General features: G+C 39.6%; 1 long non-coding RNA gene and 1 pseudogene across 1 annotated transcript; both read left to right on the top strand.

Moving 5' to 3' along the window:
• Positions 1-8,475: 8,475 nt before the first annotated feature.
• Positions 8,476-13,810, top strand: LOC130430562 (uncharacterized). Its single transcript, XR_008907857.1, has 3 exons — positions 8,476-8,609; positions 8,974-9,044; positions 13,256-13,810. It is a non-coding gene; the product is annotated as an uncharacterized LOC130430562 (long non-coding RNA).
• Positions 13,811-20,086: 6,276 nt separating this feature from the next.
• On the top strand, positions 20,087-21,980 carry LOC130430681 (uncharacterized; annotated as a pseudogene).
• Positions 21,981-24,095: the final 2,115 nt, after the last annotated feature.

Below are 24,095 nucleotides of genomic sequence, written 5' to 3'. Positions count from 1 at the left end.
AGGTCTCTGATCTTGTGTTCAGAAAATCGTAAAGCATATCCCATAAAAGGAGGAGCCTATTGTTGCATAATGTGTATTAAAAGTGTTACAGATACCTGAATAGAGAAGGAGTGTGTTATTCAAACATCAGCGTAAATGTATTTCTTATGAAAATGCTTGCTTTACAAAGCTTTGTTTGAGTTGTTTTAACACAGCTGCAGTAGTAAAGTATTTTTCACATTCTTGCTTTCGTTCTTACAATGATGGTCTGTCAGATTTCGTAATGACACAGCAAAATGCAGATCTTCTACAGATTTAAAATTGGAAAAACAGCCTTTTCTGCATAAATTTACATGATGATTATATGTTAGTTTTTGTTGATCTGTTACAGGTTCACAAATGAGGAAAGGTAGTTAAGTAAAAAGAAAGGTCTTAAGGGGTCAGACAGGCTCCTGTTTGAGTAGAGTAACCTTCAGCCCAGACTTAGATGTTATTCTATTTTATAGGAAAATGATGTCATTGTTTACTTCATGTGGTCTCATACATGTCAGCATGATTCTGTTTTTTTCATCAGGTGATCAATTGAGTCACATGTTTTTGAGCTTGTCTAATCATTTTATCAAACCACACTATATGCTTGGCTGACCGTAATTGTTTTTTCCAGACTGATGAGTAGAGCATTTCCATCATTGGTTCCTCATAAGGGTTTTCTTTCATTTACTTTGTTACCTATCATATTTAAATTATAAAAATTACACTTATACACTTATTACACTAAACATTAGGCTCCAATAACAATAGAAAAGGCTTTATGGTAGGCCTAAAGGCTAACATTTTCTTATTTTTAACAAAAGACAAGGATAACCCAGCGGCAACAAGCATTTCTTTTTAAAAGCTATGTCCTTTATATATTAAAGGCCTTATTTTTGGAGAAAGACTCTAAACGTTAGTAACCGACCCTTATCTTCTAGGTCTCTGCAATAGCGTGTCGAAAGGTTTTCCATGTGTCCAAGGTGCTCTTTCTTTCCAACTTAGTTGACCAATCAGCGTTAACCACACACATACATAATTTCATAACGGTAAGATCGCAATAAGGGTTGTAATGCAAAGGTTTCAAATTATAAATTTTTGATCATAAGCCCTCAAAAACAAATTAAAATTGTATCATACGAATCTGTGTCTTTGATAAATTGCTTAATAAAAAATTACAGATTGTAGGTTGTTACATATATTTAATCATACTAAATAAGTTGTACTAAAACTGTCGAAATGCCTTTTACAGTATGACATGTTGTTATTCTATCAGGACACCACGGAAAGTAAATTATTTTGAATTAATAAACGCCAGTGCAGTTGTAAATGTAATTTTTTTAGAGACATTTTACCACCCTTTAAATAATAATTGTAATTCACATTTGATTGTGAAACTCATCAACTGTTCTTTAAATCTAATTTTTTTCTAAATAGTTCAAATCCGATATGCCCGGCCGCCCAGCCGCCGGCACCAAGCCCGGCCGCCCAGCCGCCGGCACCAAGCCCGGCCGCCCAGCCGCCGGCACCAAGCCCGGCCGCCCAGCCGCCGGCACCAAGCCCGGCCGCCCAGCCGCCGGCACCAAGCCCGGCCGCCCAGCCGCCGGCACCAAGCCCGGCAGTCCTGCAGGGGACAAGAGCAGTTCCCCCCAGGACTTCCCATGTCAAGTCCCCTGGGGCTCCGCGCTCTGGCGCGTCCCCAAGGGCTGGAACTTCCCCACCCAGCCCTGCCCCTTCTGGACTTCCCATGTTTCCTCGTTTGCCCCCGCCCCCCCTCCCTTGTTTGTTGTTTTTGTTGTCTCACCCCAACCCATTTGTTATTATATCTTGTATGCCCCTTGTCATGTTCTCCTTGTCTGTCTGGTTTTTGTCTGTTTCCCAGTCGGTCTTGTCCTGTTAGTTACCCCTTGGTGAACGCCTGGAGGCGTTCATTTAAGGGGGGGCTTATGCAGGGCCGCATTAAGAGCTCACTGGGCCCCGGGGCTATGAGTTACTGCAGGCCCCCCCCACCACTTTAGGTCACCAACTACAGAGAAAGAGAAAAAAAACCCTGCTTTTTTCTAAAACACTGCTGAAGTTGTTTTACATAAATATAATCTCAGTTCATTATTATTTGCATCAACTTCAACCGAAACGTTATCTCCTAGCTCAGTCTCATTATCTCCAGCAGCAGATGTCGATGTTTCATGTTTCTGGTGATCTGGTTAGGATAATCATGAAACACATTTTTACACATGCTGTTAGATTAACACTAACCTGTCAACATGTCTTCTTGCTAATAGAGAATATATAGGGGTGAGCGATGAGCTAAATGTTAGCCTATATCATCATACGGAGTCATTTTATCGAACAATATACTTCACAGTCAAGTTATATTAATTTTAATATTTTTATCATATCAAAAGTTAATGGCACTAAAATTTCATAATTATTGTGTTAATTTTCAATATTACAAAAAATAATAGTAGCTTAAGAAATGGATATCAAGCTTACTGATGACAAGAATCACAAATAATAATAGAACAAAGGCACATAAGAAATCGACCTACTTGAAAAACCTTAAGCACTGAATAATATTGTATAAAGTAATCAAATATTCAATACATAGCTTTCAATATAAATTCAACATCCATTCTTATGTATTTTACTAAAGTGATTCAGTCAAGGACAGTAAATTACGTTCGGTTGTTTGATTAACATTATTGACACAATGGCGACAGCAGCTTTATTAGCAGCTTCTGTCACTTTAAGACCAAGTGCGCTGTGCAAAACCGTCTCAAGTTCACCATGGTATCAAAACGAGCATTTACAAAATGAATCCTCTCCTGCTGCTTATTGTGCCTGAGCAGTTTAAAATAATTTGTATCTATACCACAATGCTTAAATTAAAAACTTACATCATGATGATGGCGCAGCACAATTGACATATTTCTACCGGACACATTAGCACTATCGCCACTGCCAGTACTTTAGGCGAATAGTTTGATCAAACACAAAAGCAATATCATACATCCATCAAGTTAATAATCAAACTTAACAGTTAACGTTACCTGAAATATGTGGGGTCGATGATGACGCTGTGTCTTTATCATCAGCTCCAACATCCACCACTCCGTGATCATCAGCTTTAGTAAAATAACCCGATAGTTTTGGGATTTTACTGAGTAGCTCATGTTTCCTCTGCTGTTTAGCTTTTTTGGAGCCCCACTCGCACATTTTTTTTTTTTAAGATGACATTTTTAGCTGTCGAAGACTGTTTTTTGCGTGGCAATTTTAAGAATAGTCAAGAATGAAGTGAAGAGTGGAGGCGATTGATTGGTTGATGCGTAGGCTATATTCTAATAAGGCGCAGGCAGCCATCGCCTGATAGGCCTAAGCTGAATTGTTGTATATAAAATAAATGCATTTGATTTGGTATATCAAATTCAAACGTGATGTTTCAATTCACCGTGCCCTGCTGCCCACGGGGGTTTGATTGACATGCGACCTGACCAATCATAACGCGAATGCATGGAATATACGGCAAAGTGCTAGTAAATAACAGGGCTAATTTGTGGGGGGGCGTGGTAAGGCTTTGGCAATCAGATGGCTAGTAGTAATCAATCTGCTCCACAGCCAATCACGGGCCCCCTCCTTGCTCGGGCCCCGGGGCTTTAGCCCCGCCTAGCCCTATTGTTAATGCGGCCATGGGCTTATGTCATGGTTCCACTACCATGTCATGTTTTATTCCTGTCTCAAGTGGAGCCATGGCATTGCCTGATGGTTTTATGTGGGAAAGACCTAGTTCTTTCTCGTGTCTTGTCATTGTTCCCTACATCTCGTTCCTCGTCAGCCTCTCCTTAGTGCTAATCCCCAGCACCTGTTGCTCGTTACCATCCTCTGTTTGTTTCTCCTATAAAGAGTCCTCATGTTTCTTTGTCTCGTTGCTCGTGCATTGTATGCAGTACCTGTTCATGTTCCTGTTTCCAGTCGTCTTACCTTGTTCCTGTTTCCCGTGTCTAAGTGAGTTTAGTCTAGTGTTTGTTACCAGTGTTTGTCTTATAGTTTAGTCAGTCAGTGTTCTTGTTTAAGTTATATATATTCCTGTCCTGTTTTCCCCCTCGTGGGTTTTTGTTTTGCCTGTCTTGTTTTGTTGTGTTTATTTGTTAATAAACATCCCTGTCACATCTACCGTCCGTGTCTGCCTGCAATTGGGTTCTCACGCCATGTCTCACATTGAGAATCATGACATATGTGCATCCCCTGTACCTTCATTTTACATTTACAATAAAACAAAATATGACATTAACACCCGCTTTTCGTTTTCATTTTACACATGGTTGAGGTAATGTGATTGTTTTTATTTTTAAACAAATACAAAACCCATTTTATTGTTAAGTGTAAGAAGTACTTTGCACAATAGGGAAAAACAATTAGGTCAAAAGTACCCAGGCAGTGCCCCAAGACTACGTTTAACTAATAAATACATGCAGCCAGGCTGTGTATAGTTATGAAACTCTGACTGACCTCTGTCAACAAGATTATTCTCGAAACTAATAGATTCATCAGACCAAAACTAGGCTAATAATCCTTTATCCACTCAAGTGATATTAGAGGCAGCGGCCAATGTGATGTGTATTTGCTGCCATCAAGCTGTTCTTGGCGGCGCTAACAGCCCGGTGATCACAGAGAATTCACACATTAGATTTGCGTCGAGGCCAATTTAAAAATAGACACTAGTATCTATATAATTCAACAGCAGATTATCGGTTTCATATTTAAAATCATCCGTAGAAAAACAACACTGTGAAAAAGGGAGGCTATATAGCGCACTGTACTTACCAGAAGAGGGAAGAAGGCGCTTTCGCAGGCGTACACCCAGGCCAGATGCCTGTCCAACATGGTAGGGTGTAAGACACTGGTTCCACTCGGAGGTTGTAAAACCTTGCAAAGGAACTGGGCGTAGCCCAATCCGCAGCTTTACATATGTCTGCCAGAGAGGCGCCTTGGGCCAGTGCCCAAGAGGAGGCCCTACTCCGGTGGAGTGGGCTCTCACTGCGAGTGGGCACGGGCGATCCTGGGTTTGGAAAGGCCGTAACAAGGTACCATTTCTGGTCCCAAGTGTGTACGGAGTGCGGCCGAAGTCGCACTCCAGAGAAACCTGGTGACCAGATTATGTCAACCAAGAACCTTTCCCTCCAGGCGATCGTGATGAGCGGGAATAGCGGCTACATACACTCTCAACGTGGATGGGGAGAGATTACTCTCTAAGTTCTGTAAAAGGTCAACACTGACCCGATCAAGCAACTCCGTGGGTTCTCCCCCTGGGAAGAACAGCCGGACGAGAAGAGGCGCCACTTATGAGCGTGCACACGCCTAGTGGTGGGGGCTCTGGCCTGCAAGACGGTCTGACCGCCGGCGGCAAGCCACTCAGGTCTCCTCGTCCCATCCGGGAGTTATGCATAGGGAATTCCAGAGGCCTGGGCTGGGGTGCAAACCGTGCCCTTCCCCGGTGAGTCGGCCAGAGGGGGCTGTCGTCAGAACCGAGAGGTCGAAGAGTCAAGTCTGGTTGGGCCAGTAAGTCACAACAAGCAGTACCTGAAGCCGCTCTTCTCTGACTTTGCACAGGCCCTTTGCAAGGAGGCTCACTGGGGGGAAGTTCTACTTCCACTTGTCCCGCGGGCAGCTGTGCGCTTAAGCACCCGTGCCGTGGGGACCCTCAATAAGGGGCTACCAAAGCGGGCAAAGGGGAGTTCTGGGAGGCAACCGAATCTGTTCCTGGCCGCAGCGGTCCCCTAAGAGCTGGACTGCGCAAGGATGGAGGCGCCGCTCCCCGTGGGGCGTTCACTGACGAGAGAGCGCAACGGCTGTCTGTTTCAGGTTGCCAGGGATAAACGTGGCCTCCATGGACTTGTGGCATCTGCCGTGAGCGTATACCCTGATGATAGATGTACGCCACGGCAGTCATGCTGCCCGACCGAAACTAGCATGGGTGTGCCACCGTCAAAGAAACCCGACTCTGAGGCCAGTGCTGAAGTAGCTGCATGTGCATAAACCCGAAAGGGATTACCTCTGTCGAGAACACCACGTGCCCCAGGAGCCTCGGAAGCGTTTCAGCGGGACCTTGCCTGGCGAAACTGGATCGCATAACTGACATGAATCGTCCTCTAGCTTGCGTAACGGGCTGGTGCGCTCTTGAGCCCCCAAGAACTGTGGTTGCAGAACTGGAGGGATGATCTGCTTCACCATGGGAGGCTGGTTCAGTGGCTGACAGAGCGGTCTCCTTGCACAGGGTGGGACCCTGGAGAGGTTAACTGCTCTGCCTACTTACCTGCTTGGTGATACCGCCGGCCCACGCAACTTCACATGGAGATTGCGAAAGGCAGAAAGAATCACCTGGGGGACACCTGGAGAGAGAGTGTACTCTACATCTCCATGGCGCATCCTGTCAGGGCCGCTCTAAGGTGGGTTCCCAATGGGGTAGAGGCACACTCCAGGGAGGCTCTGCATCTCCTTGGAGGGCCCAGAATCAGAGTTGGCAACGTGGGGGGGCAGGGCTGCTGGAGGGCAGGCTGTGATGAGGACCTCAGCAACCAATGTGTGGCTGGGTCACGGCGGAACAGTCTGCATCTTCACCACAAAGAAACTCCACGGTGTCACCATACAACCCTGCTTGCGAGATGGCCTAGAAAGCGGAACTTCTGAGCTTCATCACGCAAGATTGAGCCACAGATCCTTGGACCACTATCATGGACATCGTCCCAGGGCACTCGCCATGACCTTCTTCACCCGAGGCGCGAGGCCTGTGGTGGTGCGTAACCGGGTCGACCTTCCCATCAACCAGATCCAAACAATTTGGCATATGACCCAATGTGTCGCCATAGCACTTTGGACCTGATTGACCGCCATAGCGTAGAGGGCGAAAGCAGCTTAACCCACAGCATCATAAGTCCTCGACACGAGTGTCAAAGACCTTACATACCAGTGAAGGGAGACTTGGTCGACCCCTCCAAGTGGCGGCATCCACTGTGCACCATGGCTGCTAGTCCACCTGGGTGGTCGACCGTCCGAAGGGAGAAGTCCACTGCTCTGTGTCTCAAGTCCAGCAGGAGAGAATCTCGCAGAGATGAACTCGACACCATACGCCGAGAAGGTTCCAAAGAACAAAGGATGAGTGATTGACCGCCTCCATCTTTCTTTTATACCCGTAAGTACGGTGCGGAGACTGTCGTGGGCGGGCCGTTCGCCAAAGCCCATTGCCGTTTTAAATTAATCTCGGAGACGATAGGTTCTCAAGATCAAACCCTAGTCTGTCTCTTAACACAACGTGACTGACTGAAGGGGAAAGACTTTTCAGCACTCCCCTACCTTTCGGCGCGCCCAGTTCTCCGACCTGCAGATACCCCTTGTCTCCTTAATTTAGCCATCTGATCGCTATGTGGCAATAGTGAAAAACATATAACTCTAGAAAGTATTAAGTCTATTAATGATGCTTTCACTCAGAATTACACAGGCGGATCCAAAAACCCTGAAACAGAGCAAACGAGTTCGTCATTTATGTACCAGAAAGTAAAAACGGGTGGAAAGCCAGATTAACAGATGCAGCATCAGTATGAGCAACAGAATTTGTAGCCATTCAGATGGCTTTTGAATGGGTGGAGGAGATGATGCCAAATTCTGAAGGTAAAGTTTTAATTTGTTCAGATTCATTGGTATCTCTGATAAGCCTACAAACCTTTCAAACCTTGTAGAAGTGATCTATTTCTAGAAATATTAATTATATAATTCAGATTAAGACAGCTGGGATTTTAATGCAGATTATAATGGTGACAGCATATGTAGGGATACCTGGGAGTGAAACGGCGGATAAAATGGCCAAAGCACTTGAAGCAGAAAATGTTAACATTGTAATCACCCTCAGCAGGTCAAACGGGAAATCACTAATCGGACAAGCATGTGGAAGTATATGGCAGAAATACTGGGAGTCTTGTAAGGAAGGAAGACATTTCTACAGAAATCAAAGTAATATAAAATGTAGGAAAAGGAATCAACATTTCAATAGGAAAGATTTTTCCCTAATCACCAGACTAAGAATGGGTCACACTAATCTCAATGCTAAATTACATAGTATAGGTAAACACATCTCTGGTTTATGTAGTATATGTCAGGAAAGACAAACGCTAGAGCATGTTCTGAATAACTGTGAGAAATAAGATCAGGACAGAATTGGTCTTATAGAAGATTTGCAAGCTATTGGTATCATATATATTATATAAATACCTTAAGGAAAAGACTAGAGTCGAGCAGAGTAGTCTCAGCAATAATAACATTTCTGACGATTAGTGGTCACAGAATGTAGGAAGTCTCTGTATTTTATCTGCGTCACACTCCAGCACAGCAGGTGGCGGAATGCACCTTTACAGTTAGTTTGCAACCCGCCTATAAAACCACACAAGATAGTGAAACCAAAAGAACCTGTTTGTGTCACTTGACTGAAATGTTTCTCATAATCTTACCGACCTTATTTTTGGCGAAAACATTAGTGACGCCATATTCGAGCTTTTTGTGTTTAATAAACGTTAAACGGCAGGAATTTGCGGGGAGTTAGCACAAATAAAACGGTATGAAAATAGTGGTATAAGTGAATAATCTTAGCAGCAGATCACATTTAGCTGTTAGAATTGTAGTGAATTTAAAAGTTTTATAATAGCTGCTGAATGACTAACAGTTACAAGACATGCCCTGTCATTACATTATATTTTCATTAACTTGGCAGACGCTTTTATCCAAAGCACATTTAACGTTAACATTTTGTCATCACCCTTAAACTATAGTTTAGGCTACTGCTAGCCTTTACCAGGGCATGTTACTAGGATGATTAAAGCTGAAGCAAGGGAGAGAATGAACAACATTTAATATTGTGTTTATTTTATAGACATATGAAAACATACAGTTATTGATTAGGATGTTTCGAGTTGTTTTTAGAAAGTTGTGATGGATCCTGCAGCTCGGTGGAGACCTGCGATACAACCAGCCGTCTCCATTCTTCTAATGTTGTAAGGATCAAGAATGTTTGCTTCTTTTTTTACTGGTATTCATAAGAACACATCTGGTATTAAACACGAGTTTGTGGTCTGTCATGTACGAATTTCGACTGAGTTCCCCACCGTGCATGTAATGTTACAAGTAAGTCTGTGCTTTCATGGTTGCGCGACGAAGCCCGTCAACTCCGATAGAAAATACGAAGTAAATGAATAAATCCTCCTCCACTTCATCCTCCCACTGTGTAATACATTGCGTTTGTGAAAAATATTTATCACCATTTGCACACTTACATTGGTTCTTCAACTTCTCTTAGATAATGGCGGATTGCAAACAACTTTTAGTCGCATAGCGCCACCTACTGTACAAGAGGGTGTGACGTCATGTCATTTTAAGATTTAAGAATCTGCACTTTCATTCCCCTTCACTCACTCGTGTCCTGACACCCAACAAAACTGAACATCTATACCAGCCGTGTGTAATCTTAACAAACTGTGTTAAGAGTTATATCAGTAAATCTTCTCTGACAGATGTCATTGACTGAATGATTTATTTGACAGCTAAGGAGTCTGTGCATAATATCCCCTTATCAGGTCTGATCTCTTCAACCCACTGTAAGACAATGATGACTGCCACAATTTCTGCTGTATACACATATAACTGATCAGATAATCTTTTGGAAATATTGATTTTAAATGCTGGGATATATATTCCAATTTCCACACATTCCTGTTTGTTTTTGGATCCATCTGTATACATGTTGAGATGAGCATTTATTTAAGAAACAATTATTAAAATTGTTTTAATTACAATTATTAGACTTATCAGATTAATAACTTTTTTGCGTTTAGTTTCTAAGTGCTTTATGTGTGTTTTACGTGTATATTTACTATCAAACCATAATCCCAGGTACTTAAATTCATTTACTTTCTCCACTGGCTGCTGACATGATGTTACCTGTTCAACATGACAGTTGCGCTTTTTTTGGAAACAGGATTTGCTTGTTGATATCTTTAACCCCCACTCATATGACCCTTTTTCTACTTTCCCTATCACCTTCCTTATATTCTCTGTCACGTAAGTCACATTCCTTCCTCTCATCCATATGGCCCTATATCAACATATAACGCTGATTTGACGTGTTCTCCTAAATCTGAAAACATGTAATTTATCATATGTTAAATAATATCGGCCTGATTACGCTCCCTTGAGGAATACCATCACATAATTGATCTTGACCAGCACCAGTATATCCAGTGCTTAGTGGAGCTGTTGAGTTCAGACATTGTAAAATCCACATGTTGAAATATCATCCTCCCTCTTCTGCTTCACATCCTTATTCTTTCTGAGTGCAATATCTATTAGTTGCTTATACATATCCAAACTGATATAAATGTCTTACCCAACACCTCTGCCTTTTCTTTGTCAGACACAATCACCTTTTACCCATCTATCAAAGCTGGAATATTACAGTTTTCTCAAATGCTAAAATACATTTCACAAACGTTTCCTCCATGTTCCCAAATGTCTAAACACAACACCCTTTTCTAAAGCTACATAAACACAACCACATCTTCTCTCTTCAAAACTCAAACTTTCACACCAAAAGAGCAGCTCGAAGCTTTCAAAAATGTAAACACTATACACATCATTACACACAACGGCAAAACAATTGAAAACACAATGCTCAATTTCTGAGAAGGTTCTTTGTTTAATAACTGCCAATGCATATTTTTAGAAACTTTAGAGTAATGGATCTTCTTAGATCTCTGCAGAGGATTAGGCATTTAGATTTGTGAGTTTCATATGAAGAGTACAGATCTATAGTAAATTCTGCATGTACACTACTGTAACACAACTCAATGCAAAAACAGAATCTATTGCACACAACAGTGCTCTTGAAAACATGATCAGGGTGTGAAGTTTTTTATTTACTTTATTCACACCACACACACACCACAATCACTGTGCGGTATCATGTCGCTGAGCTGCATCGGGCCACATCACCTCATCCACATCGCAGGCTATACTGTCTCTTGCCAGGCACCGCAGGAAAAACGCCTTGGAATGGTTAATCCTTCCTTGGAAGGCCTCCACTGGGATGTCAACACAGGCCAGCTCCATTGCCCTTAGGTGGTTCTCTCTAGTGTATGGTTGTCTGTCATAAACCTTCCATCTCCACGATGAGAAGAATTCCTCTATAGGGTTCAGGAAAGGGGAGTAGGGTGACAGACATACGTTTAAAAAGTGGTTACTGTTGGTGGTGAACCACTCTCTGATTTGGTTTGTTCTGTGGAAGCGTACATTGTACATAAATGTGATGTGCGGGCCAAGGATGGTGTTGTTGGCTGTCCAGGAGGATGTCTTTTAGCTCCTCTAGGAAGGTGAGGAGACGTTGGGTGTTGTAAGACCCCAGGACAGCATGCCGGTGGACAAGCCCCTCCAGACCCATAAAATCCCTTGTTGGCCTGCTCCTCTCCCTTGTTGCCCTCCTCCTCTCCCTTGTTGGCCTGCTCCTCTCCCTTGTTGCCCTCCTCCTCTCCCTTGTTGGCCTGCTCCTCTCCCTTGTTGGCCTCCTCCTCTCCCTTGTTGGCCTGCTCCTCTCCCTTGATGGCCTGCTCCTCTCCCTTGTTGGCCTCCTCCTCTCCCTTGTTGGCCTCCTCCTCTCCCTTGTTGGCATGCTCCTCTCCCTTGTTGGCCTCCTCCTCTCCCTTGTTGGCCTCCTCCTCTCCCTTGTTGGCCTCCTCCTCTCCCTTGTTGGCCTGCTCCTCTCCCTTGTTGGCCTCCTCCTCTCCCTTGTTGGCCTGCTCCTCTCCCTTGATGGCCTGCTCCTCTCCCTTGTTGGCCTGCTCCTCTCCCTTGTTGGCCTGCTCCTCTCCCTTGTTGGCCTGCTCCTCTCCCTTGTTGGCCTGCTCCTCTCCCTTGATGGCCTTCTCCTCTCCCTTGTTGGCCTGCTCCTCTCCCTTGATGGCCTGCTCCGCTCCCTTGTTGGCCTGCTCCTCTCCCTTGTTGGCCTGCTCCTCTCCCTTGATGGCCTCCTCCTCAAGCAACAAGTGTCATCAATTTTGAGTCGTTGTGTGTAATGAATGACGCCAGGTGTGTTCATTGTGTTCAAATATTGCTGACTGTAGCTAGCATTTTGCAGCACATGAGCTTTCATTTGAGAATATGAGCAGAGTTCTTTTGTAACTTGTGTTTTAGCAAGGAAAAATGTGTTAAGATTTATGAGAACGGAGGATTGTGTTTTGTGAATTGTGTCTTCATGTGAAATGTGTTTATGAAATTGGAAAATGATGGCTAGATTTAGTAAATGTGTTTAGACAACTGGTCATTTGGTTAAGAGGAGCTTTTGTGTTTTAGCATTTGAGAAAAACTGTAACAGCCTTCCTTTTCACACTCATTCTCTTAAACATAGAACATTTATCCCATAACTCAACTCCTCTACCTATGGTGGAACAGAATTCTCTCCAACTTCTCTCTTTTGGTATACGTAATTTTCCTAAACGTGCTATTGGCCTTTTCCATTGATATAACATAATATTCTCTTGTGACAGATTCTTCTTAAGTGTTCTACATGTCTTGTTTTGCTCTATTACAACTCTACAACATTACTCAATGCAACCAAGGAACCACTTGCTTCCTACCTTTTGTTGTTATTTTTGAATACTCAAAATTGCTGCATCTAAAATATGTTCTACAATTTGATTTTTTTGATCCACTATATCTCCTTCTAATGTAACCAGGTTTACTGATTAAAAATATGGTCTAAAATGTTGCCAGTCAGCTCTCTCGAAGCATCATCGGTTTATTGTACTTCCTTCTTGAATGCATAAGTTTGTATTAACCATTGTAACAATTGGAAAGTGGTCACTTCCTAAGGTAGTATTGCTCCTAATATACCAATCACATGCATTTGCTAAGTTATCTGATATTATCGTGAGATCCAAACATGATGTACATTAATACCCCTATTCACATCCATTCTTGTACCTTGTCCAATATTTAAGCATACCAATGATCCTTCTTCCATCATTTCTTCTGTTATGTTCCCATTATTGTCTGTGTCTGTGCTACCCCATAAGCTGTTATGTGCATTGAAATGTTCACACCAAATTTCTTTCATTTATACAGCCCCAGCTACTTTATTTAATTGAATAATATCAATTTTTTGCAAGGATTATAAACATTAATCAACTTAATATTTCCCTCTTTTCTTGGGCTATAGGTCTCAACTATTACACATTCCATATCTTCTGGACTACGAACCTCCCTGTAAACCAACCCATCCTTATGAAAGGTAATACACTTTCAAATTGCATTACCACAGTTAACGGGATTTGAGCCTTCATCTTTTCTCCTTGAGGTTGTAACAGTTCAACGTCTGCATATCATCATCGCCAGACTACACTTCCCATAATCCCCAGCACCCGTCTCACCTGATCTTCATTATTGGACTCTAGTTGTTTATCTTCATGATCTGTGTATCCCTCATTTTCTGTTGTATCTAAGTTCTCCCCTTCCAAGTGTTCTTTGTCTAGTATTGTTTGTGAATGTTGATGGTGTCGTGTATCTCCTGTGGTTCCCGTCGATTCAAGTAAACCCGTTTGAGTACCTGATCATCTTCCTGCACGAACCCTTACAGAAGTTAGGACCTACTAAGCATTTTTTCTTGTTGTTGTTTGCTAGTCGCATGAATCAATATTCTTTTATTGTTCATAAATCTTGCAAATTTAAATGTAACAATTTCATTCTCTATCGCCCTGGTAAGTTTCATTGGGTGATAATGTCCACCATCCTTTTTAAACTCAATTATAATTGTCCAGTCATTTTCTTTTCTCTATGTTCTCAGCTTTCTGTTTCTTATTCTGATAAGCGTATCTCTCACTTGACTCGCTATGTTCTGTCCTACTTGTTCCTGTATTTCTTTCTCTCAAAGCTTGTTTCTTTCTATTAGCTTTGCCATCATCCAATCCATTTCATCCCCATCTGGACTATTTGACATGATGTTACATTCACAGCACAGTTTATGGAGATTTGGCAATAAAATATATATCAGTAGCTTACTAGTTTGAAGTTCCAGCGTCTCAACGGTGCGTGATGCCCTCCATCCACTCCCATTGTTTTCAGCGGCTGGCTAACAATATAGAAGTATTAACACATCAAGGAAGTATGTAACATTGTTTACTTCCACATTCAAAATAAGGTGGATAATATGGATGTAAATGCTGAATTGCGCATATAATTTAGAAATAGTATAATATTTATTTATGTATTCATTTTTAAGTTTTAAGTTTTAAGGATAGATAACATGGGACGGTTTAAAGAAAAGTATCATGTAAAGTGAAGTTTAGTGAAGTTTAACTAAACTTTAAGTTTATTTTTATTATGTAAATACCTGTATGTACTAATATGCAAATGCTTACGTAATCTATTCAAAAACTAAACCTAAAGTTAAGTTAAACTTCAGCTCAAAACTTACTACAATACAAAAATGAATAAGACAGAAAAGTATTCCATATTTAAATATACTGTTTATGCTCTGCATTTAACCCGTCCAACTGCACACACACAGCAGTGAGTATCACACACACACCCAGAGCAGTGAGCAGCCATTGCTGTGGCACCTGGGGAGCACTTTTGGGGGGAACGGTGCTTTGCTCAAGTGTATGTCTTCAGCTAAGGTATTGAAGGTGGAGGACTGCGCTGATCATTCACTCCTTCCACCTACAATCCCTGCTGGCACTGAGTCTCTAACCATTAGGCCACGACTTCCCCAATATATACAATAATGTAATGTTACGTGTTGATATTGCTTTTAGGTCTGTGTTTAATAAGTGAAAAATTTTACCTAAAAAAACTTTTCTAAAAGTTATTTTCTAAACAGGTTGTCCCGATTCACTTAATGTGTAATGGGTGGGCGTAACGTACAGTAAACCAATAAGAGTGTCATCTCTCATTCCCTTTAAGAGCCAGTTGCGCTCGAGCCATGCCAGATCTCTATTTACTCGGGGGAATTTGCAAGAGCAAAGACTGGATGCTTCTTCAGAGAGGAAACGCATCTGCTCGTGGGTGAGGTTAAAGTATACGACCAGACCATCTACAGGACAACCTGTATTTTTATCTTTATGTACACAATTATAATTTTTTACATCGTAATACATTTACTTTTTATATTTGGCATGTTTGTGTACTACTGCGCTTCCCTCTGTGTTATATGTGAAGTTTGTTTACACATCCATTGTAGGCTATGGAGTTCCCCTGTTGGATAGGTTGACATCGGACAGGGTAAACATTTGCAGTTATATTATAAAAAAACACCTTAAATGAACATTTTTTGATGTCACTTTTTTTTCTTTAAAATGACCAGAAACACTGGTCCCCTCTTGGTCAGTGTACAGCAACAGTCCCCTCTTAGTAAGGTAGACATGTACATTATCTCACTGGAGTGAGTATACCCCTCACATTTTTATAAATATTTTATTATATCTTTTCATGTGACAACACTGAAGAAATGACACTTTGCTACAATGTTAAGTATTGATTGTACAGCTTGAATAATGTGTTAATTCGCTGTCCCCTCAAAATAACTCAATACAGAGCCATTAATGTCTACCAGTAAGTGAATAATATTTTATTATCATACAATTTTGAACAACCTAAATGAGCTAACAGGAACCAACAGTACAGTTGATAATTAAAAGATTATGTTTGTTTTAAGCTTCATCAATTCACTACAGTCTGTTCATTCTGGGTTCAAAGAAAATGTCACTGGCAGGATTTACCGAATTGTCTTTGAGCATTAGCAGAAATGTTGCATAGGGCAATATTTTGATAAGTTTAATGTAAGTTATTTACTTACGTCCAGGACTTTCTAGGTTAAAGGTTTGGAAAAAGACTGTGTGATATGAAAACGTTAAGTGGTCTGAGAAAAACACTGCACTTGGTTCAAGGTTAAACCACAGGTCTAGTTAAAGGTGAGAGTCTGTTAGTCATTGGTTGCAGAGTGACGATTGGAACACATTTCTGGGTTTTGTCAAACAGTTGAGTGTAACAACCCTACTACTTTTTCTAACAAATTCATAAAATATATACTGACATGATAAGTAACTCATTTTTAACACCGAGCCAAACCAGTTTACATTAGTCTATAACAATTTTTTTACAAATTAATCTATAGAAAGTGTGAAAACAACCAACCTATTTAACTCTTTTTATTCCAAAACCACATAGTGAAGCATAAGTCAAACATTTCTTTTGTCATGATTATTGACTAAAACACACACTTTTACATAAGCAATTATCATTTAACTTTTCATTTGGGTCATGCTTTAGATATACAATTTGACAGTATAAAATCCATATGTTAATTACCAAACATATGATCATAGAAATTCACAATTGATTTGCTGTAATTTAAGTGAATGTGAAAATAACTTGTGAACTACAACTAATTGTTGCCAACATCCTGAGACTATCAAGTGCTATCAAAATAATTAAAAGAATAAAAACATCATTACATCAATATCACTAAATTGGTAATGTAATATAATTCATCATACATATTTCTGGACATAGTGAGATATATATGTCAAGTTAGTTGTACAGATTATATTGGCTGCTTTGAAACAGAAGTTGGATTTGCTGGATGAAGACTTTATGAAGCTTTGAAAATGTCACTTCTGCACACTGAAAGAGCAAATGAATACATCACTAAGCGTGATGAAGGCAGTTGTTTACATATATCTAAATAATGCTAACACACTGTACTTTATTACAACTCATTTCGTAAAAAAAATGTGATTTGAGATCATTACCTTTAGCTGGTTTGAGATTAGAAAAGCTTCTGTAGGTCACCTGCTGTAGATCAGTGTTGGGGAGTTTTATAAAACCTTCTTCAAATGTTTTAATCCCATCAATAAAAGCCTTTAATAGTCCTTTAGAACAACACAATAAAATCAAAGACCTTATCAAAGACAATGTTTATATTGATGTTGAACTAAAGAATAATAACTCACCTATGACCAAAATGAATAAAACACCATTCAGCAGACCAAATATGAGAGTAAGAGTCTGCCATAGTGTCTGATTCTGTTGAATATATTTCACTTCTGTATGATTCTGATGTATATATCTGATCTCTTCATTTGGACTTTCTGTTGGCTCTGCATATAATGAGCAATTTTACAATATTTTACTGTAGATCCATTCTACTGGCTCCATTACAGGATATTAAACACATATTTGTATCTATAAGACTAAATATGAATACAATTGATTAAAAACGAGCACTTACCATTTATTTGTAGTCTGATGCCACTGCTGAATTTTGGAGGTGTATCTTTCTTCATACAGTAATAAACTCCTAATTCATTAACAGTGATGTTATTAATAAACAGATGAGTTTTATTTTGTACTGAATATTTCTGTCTGAATGTTTTATTGAAAAACAGAGATTCGGTTGATAAAGTGCGTAATATCATCACAGGAGGATCTGGTACTTTCAGTAATAACCAATAAATCTCTTCTTCATCCAGATTACAGTTTATAGTCACATTTTGTCCCAAATCTGTTAGTTGATCTAAAGTCTCTGCAGCTTGACACCACATGAAGAGATCTATGGAAATCCAAAAGTAATAATTACAATTTACATTTACCCAGTAAAAGTAAAATTGGCATACTTTGAGCAAATGGAAACAATAATTTAAGGCAAATATACTCACAGATTTGAAGCTGTGTGATTCTCATGATGTCTGTATTAAGAGACAGATGAGCTCTGCGTCTTATACCTTTCCCACACCCAACAGAGGAAGTCGTGTTTGCTCTGATCACATTGTAGTCTAAGCTACCGTACTACTTTAAACGCTGTTTCTCAAGACCATCATTGCTTCTGTAAGCAAGTCAAAATCATTTATTTTGTGCTTTTAATACATTTGATATATCATTTTGCATCCACCACAAACAACTGGTAATTGTTTGGAGAAATGACCGCCACTTAAAACAGTTTATTGTAGTATTTATAGTAAAACACCTATGGACTAAATTGCAATAGCACTTCTATAATGCTTAATGCATTTCCATGATACTTGTTTATATTTTGTATGTCTATTCATCTTTGCAAACTTAGTTCATCTATACCATTGAATGTGTATTTATTGTTGCACAGAACAGTAGGCCATATCCCTTGAATAGTGCTGTGGTTCTAATAAACATTTGTCACCAAATGTTGTTTTGTCTTTGCACCAAGATTTCCTGGAATTATTATTTCTATAATTATTTCCTCTGCCCTTTAGAGGAAAATGACAGTAAACATCACTTTGACTTTACACTTTACAGAGATTTTGATTTGCTTTGACTACTGTATGTTGTAGGCTACGGTATATTGTCATTCAAACCTGTTTGACTGAACAATGTTATCAACATTCTTCAAAAAATCTTCTTTTGTGTTCTGCAGAAGAAAGACACTTACAGTATACAGGTTTGAAATGTCAGGAGGGTGAGGAAAATTTTCTGAAGCACACAAGCTGAAGACTCACATGCAGAACTTTATTGGGGAAATCCAGAATCATAAGCCATACAGAGACAAAACACAGGTAAGCAATCCACAGAACATGGTTAAAATGGGCTAATACAAGAATAATGAAGTGTTCATGCTATAATGTCAGTGGACTAGAAGAGAGTCCAGCAGTTTATGGTAAGTGCTTTTACTTAAATGTCCACTGAAAAAGAATATAGACAGTAAAGGGGCGTTCACATTGTGATAACTTTAATGATGACTGTAAATTTATTTGATTATGAAAACGACAATTGACTAACTGTATTTTAAAATAAAAACATTAAAAAATAGGCATAATCCTTCTTTTTTTATGCCCAATGATGAGATCACGATTATTTAAAAAAGCTAAATTATGCAGAAAAAAATAACGTTTCCACTTAACAATTCATTTAACTTTACAACAAATAAAAAAAGATGTAATAAAATTAAGCAGCGTTTCTCAACGGGTGTGGTACCCCCCCCCCCCCGTGGATGTTCAGAGAACTAGGTGAAATAGATAGATAAATTGCTGTTGTAAATGCTGAAGTGTGTGGTTTTGCATTGTCCTGCTCAAGGTCTGGAGGGAAGCATATGTTGCTCTAAAACCTTTATAAACTTTTTTGAGACCTGTAGTAGGCATTACATTTTAAATGAGCTAATTTAGTGGATAAATGTGTTTAGTTTAAACATTTGCTATGTTATCTACGTTCTTTTGTGAATAAAATATCCAAAAGATTATAATTCCTTTAGTTTTTATTTTATTGAAATTTAAAAAAGTCCCAACTTTTCCAGAATTCGGGTTGTACTTATCTAATCATCGTCATATCTGAGCCCAAAATATACACTACTTGGACTCTTTCAAGATAATACATCCAATAATTTCTACATTGTAATGTGTTTATTCTTGTAAGAAGATTCTGTTGTTTTCATTTGCCTAATTATGAACACAATTTATTATTGACAAACCTTGTAGTATACCATTAACATTTTTTTAAGTAAGGTGAATCCAAGCAGTTATTTAGGTTTTTATTTTGCATTTGGGAGTTCGAAAATTATTCTTCACATCTTTTTTGCTCTTTGGATAAGGTATGGTAACATTCCCTTATAATAACAAGTAATTTATTATTATTATGAAGAAATTTAGCCCATTATTTTTGTGGGGGCGGTAAGGGACCTGGGAAATGGATAGCGGGGCCCAGCCCAAAAACGGTTGAGAACGAAATAAAGCATGAATACTTTTTAAAATTCATATAAAAAGAAATGAGATAATAACTGCAAAACAGAATGCGGCACAATTATTGTTTTATCTTGATTATTTTGTGGGTATTATTGTTGGAAGCCAAAATTGAAAATGAATATCGATTATGATTATCTGCACAGGCCTAAACGTCACAATAAGAAAAAGGCAAACAACGTTCAGAGATTTGTGAAACTTTATTTCTGTCGTGATCACTATCGCAAAGATTATTAACAACAATAGGGTTCTGTTCGCGGCAAAACTCCCTGCCCATCCATGTAGCGAGTATGAACAAGAGCAGGGAGAGCAGTGATAACCCCCTTAAGGTAAACAGAATAAACAGACGTCATTAGTTCTTAATAATTAATAGTTTTTTAATAATGTAATTGAGACTTAAGAAGAAGACTATCAGAAAGTCAAGTCCATAGTGTTTACGTGAGGTGGAGTTGGGGATGGCGAAGGGCAAATGTTTGTGATAGCTGATAGCTGAAAGACATTAAAACTGAAGCTGTGATAGCGTCATGTTTCTATAGGTAGATGTGGCTCAGCTGACACATGTGACCTGCCAGAACTAACGCTATTCGCTTGTTTTTTTTATAGTTATCGTCCATAGTGAGAACGCCTCTAAAGAACAGAGAATTTTCCCCTGTTAAATTCAAGAAAAACTCAAAAGTAATTTCTTATCGAGAGTAAAACATCAAACGAAACTTCTAACATAACATTTCTTTGTTAGATTTCAAACCCTCTGTCCCCAACTGATCACATGATCCTTGAGAAAGACTCTGATGTAAACACCATTAAAGGAAATCAAGCCGTGAGCAGTGACTACGCCCTCACCCCATATGACCATGGTCACCTGAACCCCAACAGCTTCCAATGCGGCGAAGGCCGTACTGCGACATTTACGCTGACCAACGCGGCACCCATGGATGCGTGTTTTGACCGTATCCACTGGAAGAACTGAGAGATAACTTTCTCTGGATGGTGGTTCTGCAACTGTCTTCATTGTCACAGGAACAGTACCCAACGAAAACGTACGTGTACCACAAAAGGAAACTCCTTTGGACTCGGACAGGGTCACAGTGCCCTCTCACATCTGGACAGCTGTCTGTTATAAACACAATTTACCTGAGAAGTCTTTCTCCTTTGGCTATATAGGACAAAACCAGCCAGAGCATGGCGTGAGCCTGATGACTCTCTCTAAACTTGAACGTCGTCTTAGTCAGCTGTTATATCAGTCACTTAAAATTTTTGAGGATAATTGTTATGAATGCAATCTAGATGAGGATGAGGATGAGGATGAACTTGAATATGAATATGCGTTTGAGAAATTATTAGATCCTTTATAGAACGTTGAAATGAACTCAGTCATGGAAAACACATTCAATGCAATACAAACAGCCGCCAAAAGTAAAACTGCATATGGAAAGAGATTCAAGGTGACTGAGCTGACAGCAAAATTAGGCTTTGATAGTTTGAGAGTTTATTCCTATGTGAGAAAAAAGCAGAGGATTTTTGCCAAAAGTAATTGTCTTATTACTAAAGTTAGAAAGTATATAACTGATGGTGTAAGAGACCTAAGAAAAAGGGACACATCTCAGGGATCAGTTGTTCCCAGGGATGGATGCAGCTGATGGATCTCTCTGCTCAAGTGTTTTATACTCAAGCAAGGGCTGTCAATGTACCTCAGGGGGTAAAACTAAACCCTGCTGCTCGTTTCCCTGCGTTTACAAGGAACAATTCAAGGGCTACAGGTGTTACTCGGGCCAGAAGATGATAGAGTGCTCCCCGCCATACTCCCTCATCACTGCTGAAGGAGAGAGGTGCTTGTGCGATCACCCGTGCGCCACGTACGGCTACGACTACTCCTGGTGTCGGACTCGGCACGGTTACATTAAAGATGACTGGGATTACTGCAGCCCTCCACTGTGGAGGAGTAAGGCTGAAAATGGAAAGTACTGCCGCAGTGACCGTGGCTGTGCCAAATACGGTGAAAGCCAGCCGTGGTGCTACACGGATGATGGCAAGAAAAACCAGTGCTGCACTTGTGATGACTGTCACTCAGCTGTGAATGACAAAACATGCAAGCCTGATCACCCCTGTGGCTACCATAATGAAAAATACCTGTGGTGCTATAGTACCAAAGGAAAATGGGATTATTGTTGCACAGCATGTGCATGATAGTTGGTTTACAAATGTATCCACCATTTATTACTAATAAGGACTTTGTAGAATTGATTATTTTCATGGAGAACCCTTACTAACCTAGAATCTTAGAAGTATATAAATAAATACTCTAATATGTGCTTCTGAAATTAACAGCAGTTTATGACAGTTTTACTGTGACAGTTCCAGTTCCTTTTTAACACTTGTCTGTTTAACGCTACCGTCACGGGTCGATCTGTAGTCATTGAGCTGCTAGTCAGCCTGAAAAGGAAGATGAGAAGAAAAGCCCTTCGAATAACTATCCACCATATTTTTTAACGTTAAGGTAAACGTTAAAAATGTTGTAATGTGATGTACTGCCTTTTTGCCTTAGACTTCCGTTTTAGTAGCCGGCCGATGGAAAACAGCTCTGGTGAATATTTTTTTACAAACACAGTGTATTGCAATGTGGGAGGATGAAGTGGCCTGATATATCATATGAAGATATTAAATTGCTTCCTCGAATTCTTTGGTCTTTGTACAACTACAAAAGCACATAGAGCAGTACCAGTAACTTACATGAACAGTGGGAAAGTTGGTCTAAATTTGTACATGACACAGACCACGAATTTGTGTTTTTAATAGCAAATGTGAATCCCAGTCGAAGTGGAGCAAACATTCATGGATCCTCACAATTAATAACGGAAAAATGGAGACGGCTGGTTGCTCTTATATCGCTGTTCTCAACCGAGAAGGATCCATCACAACTTTCTAAAAAAATACTAATCAATAACTGTCTGTTTTTATGACTATTCAATAAAAATGATTTCATGTTGTTTATTCTTTCCCTCGCTTAAATCCTCATAGTAACATGGTAAATGAAGCTTTCAGTGTTTAGCGTGTTGACAAAATCTAAATGTGATTTGGATGAAAGCGTCTCCCAAATTAATGAAGATGTAATACCCTGTAAGTGTTAACTTAGTCATGCAGCTGCGATCCGCCTGTTAGCCTGTTAAGTTTTAAACAGCTAAGTACATGTAAAAATGCTAAAAGCTCAATTTCAACTGATGCTAATGTTATTATACAATTATTAGTCTACAAGACTTTGAAAATAGTACAAATACACCTGCTATGTTCTTTTGCTTTTCATTGGTGGCATTATTTTCGACTACAGACGGAAACGACAGCAGACTGCTCCCTGGTGGTGCAGACCCTACGTTACCTAAGTAATCTATGTACAGGAAGGATCGGTTCTGACGGTTACAGACAAGGTAAAAGATAAAAAAGTGCAGTTTTTTACAGTTACATAAAAGCAGTTTCATAGTTACACATCATTACAGTTACTATTAAATGGGTGGTAATCGATTACAGTTACATCCGAAAGGTGTTTGCGATTAGCAAAGTTCAAGTCCAAGTTTAATTGCTTGGAATTTTAATGTCATTCATTCCATTTAAACATGAACAGAATTGAATGTAAACAGGAATCAGTGATTCTCTGACTCTGACAATCTGCAAAAGTATCCTAAACTACAGTCACAGTTGTTACAGTGATAAGTTTCATTTGAATAATTTTACCAAAATAAGAGGGATCTGGTTTCTTAGAAATGTTATGTTAATTGTATTTAGTTCTGTCCTGAAAAAGCCATTTCACACAATAGAAGTTTACATAATCTGGACTCCACAAGACAAAATTACTTTTTATATAAATTGCCACATTAAAAATGTGCATACCTGTACACCCTTATTGTCCATTTGTCGTTACATGAATGTTCAACACTCACAGACTAGTTGTGGACTATATTGTCCAATAAGGGGAAACAGAACTGGTTAAAACTTATGTTGTTTAAAATAATATGCAGAGGAAAGGCAAGTCCTCGGTTTGGTGATCCCTTTGTGTTACGTACTGTACCTTTTTAGTATTTCAAAGTATTCAATTTATTTTGTTTAAATTACAAAATTTGTGTAATCTAACAAAATAAATTACAGATTACTTTTCAAAGCATGTATTTTGTAATCTGTAATGAATTACATTTTAAAAGTAACCTGCTCATTTATCAAGAGGATCATTTATAAAAAGAAATTCAAATATATTTACACACCATCGTGTTGTTCCAATAAAAAAGCATGTCTTTTTATTTATCATTCAGAACA

Source organism: Triplophysa dalaica, chromosome 10 (genome assembly GCF_015846415.1).
Source record: "Triplophysa dalaica isolate WHDGS20190420 chromosome 10, ASM1584641v1, whole genome shotgun sequence".
Lineage (NCBI taxonomy): Eukaryota > Metazoa > Chordata > Actinopteri > Cypriniformes > Nemacheilidae > Triplophysa > Triplophysa dalaica.
This window is presented reverse-complemented; position numbering and strand designations above follow the sequence as displayed.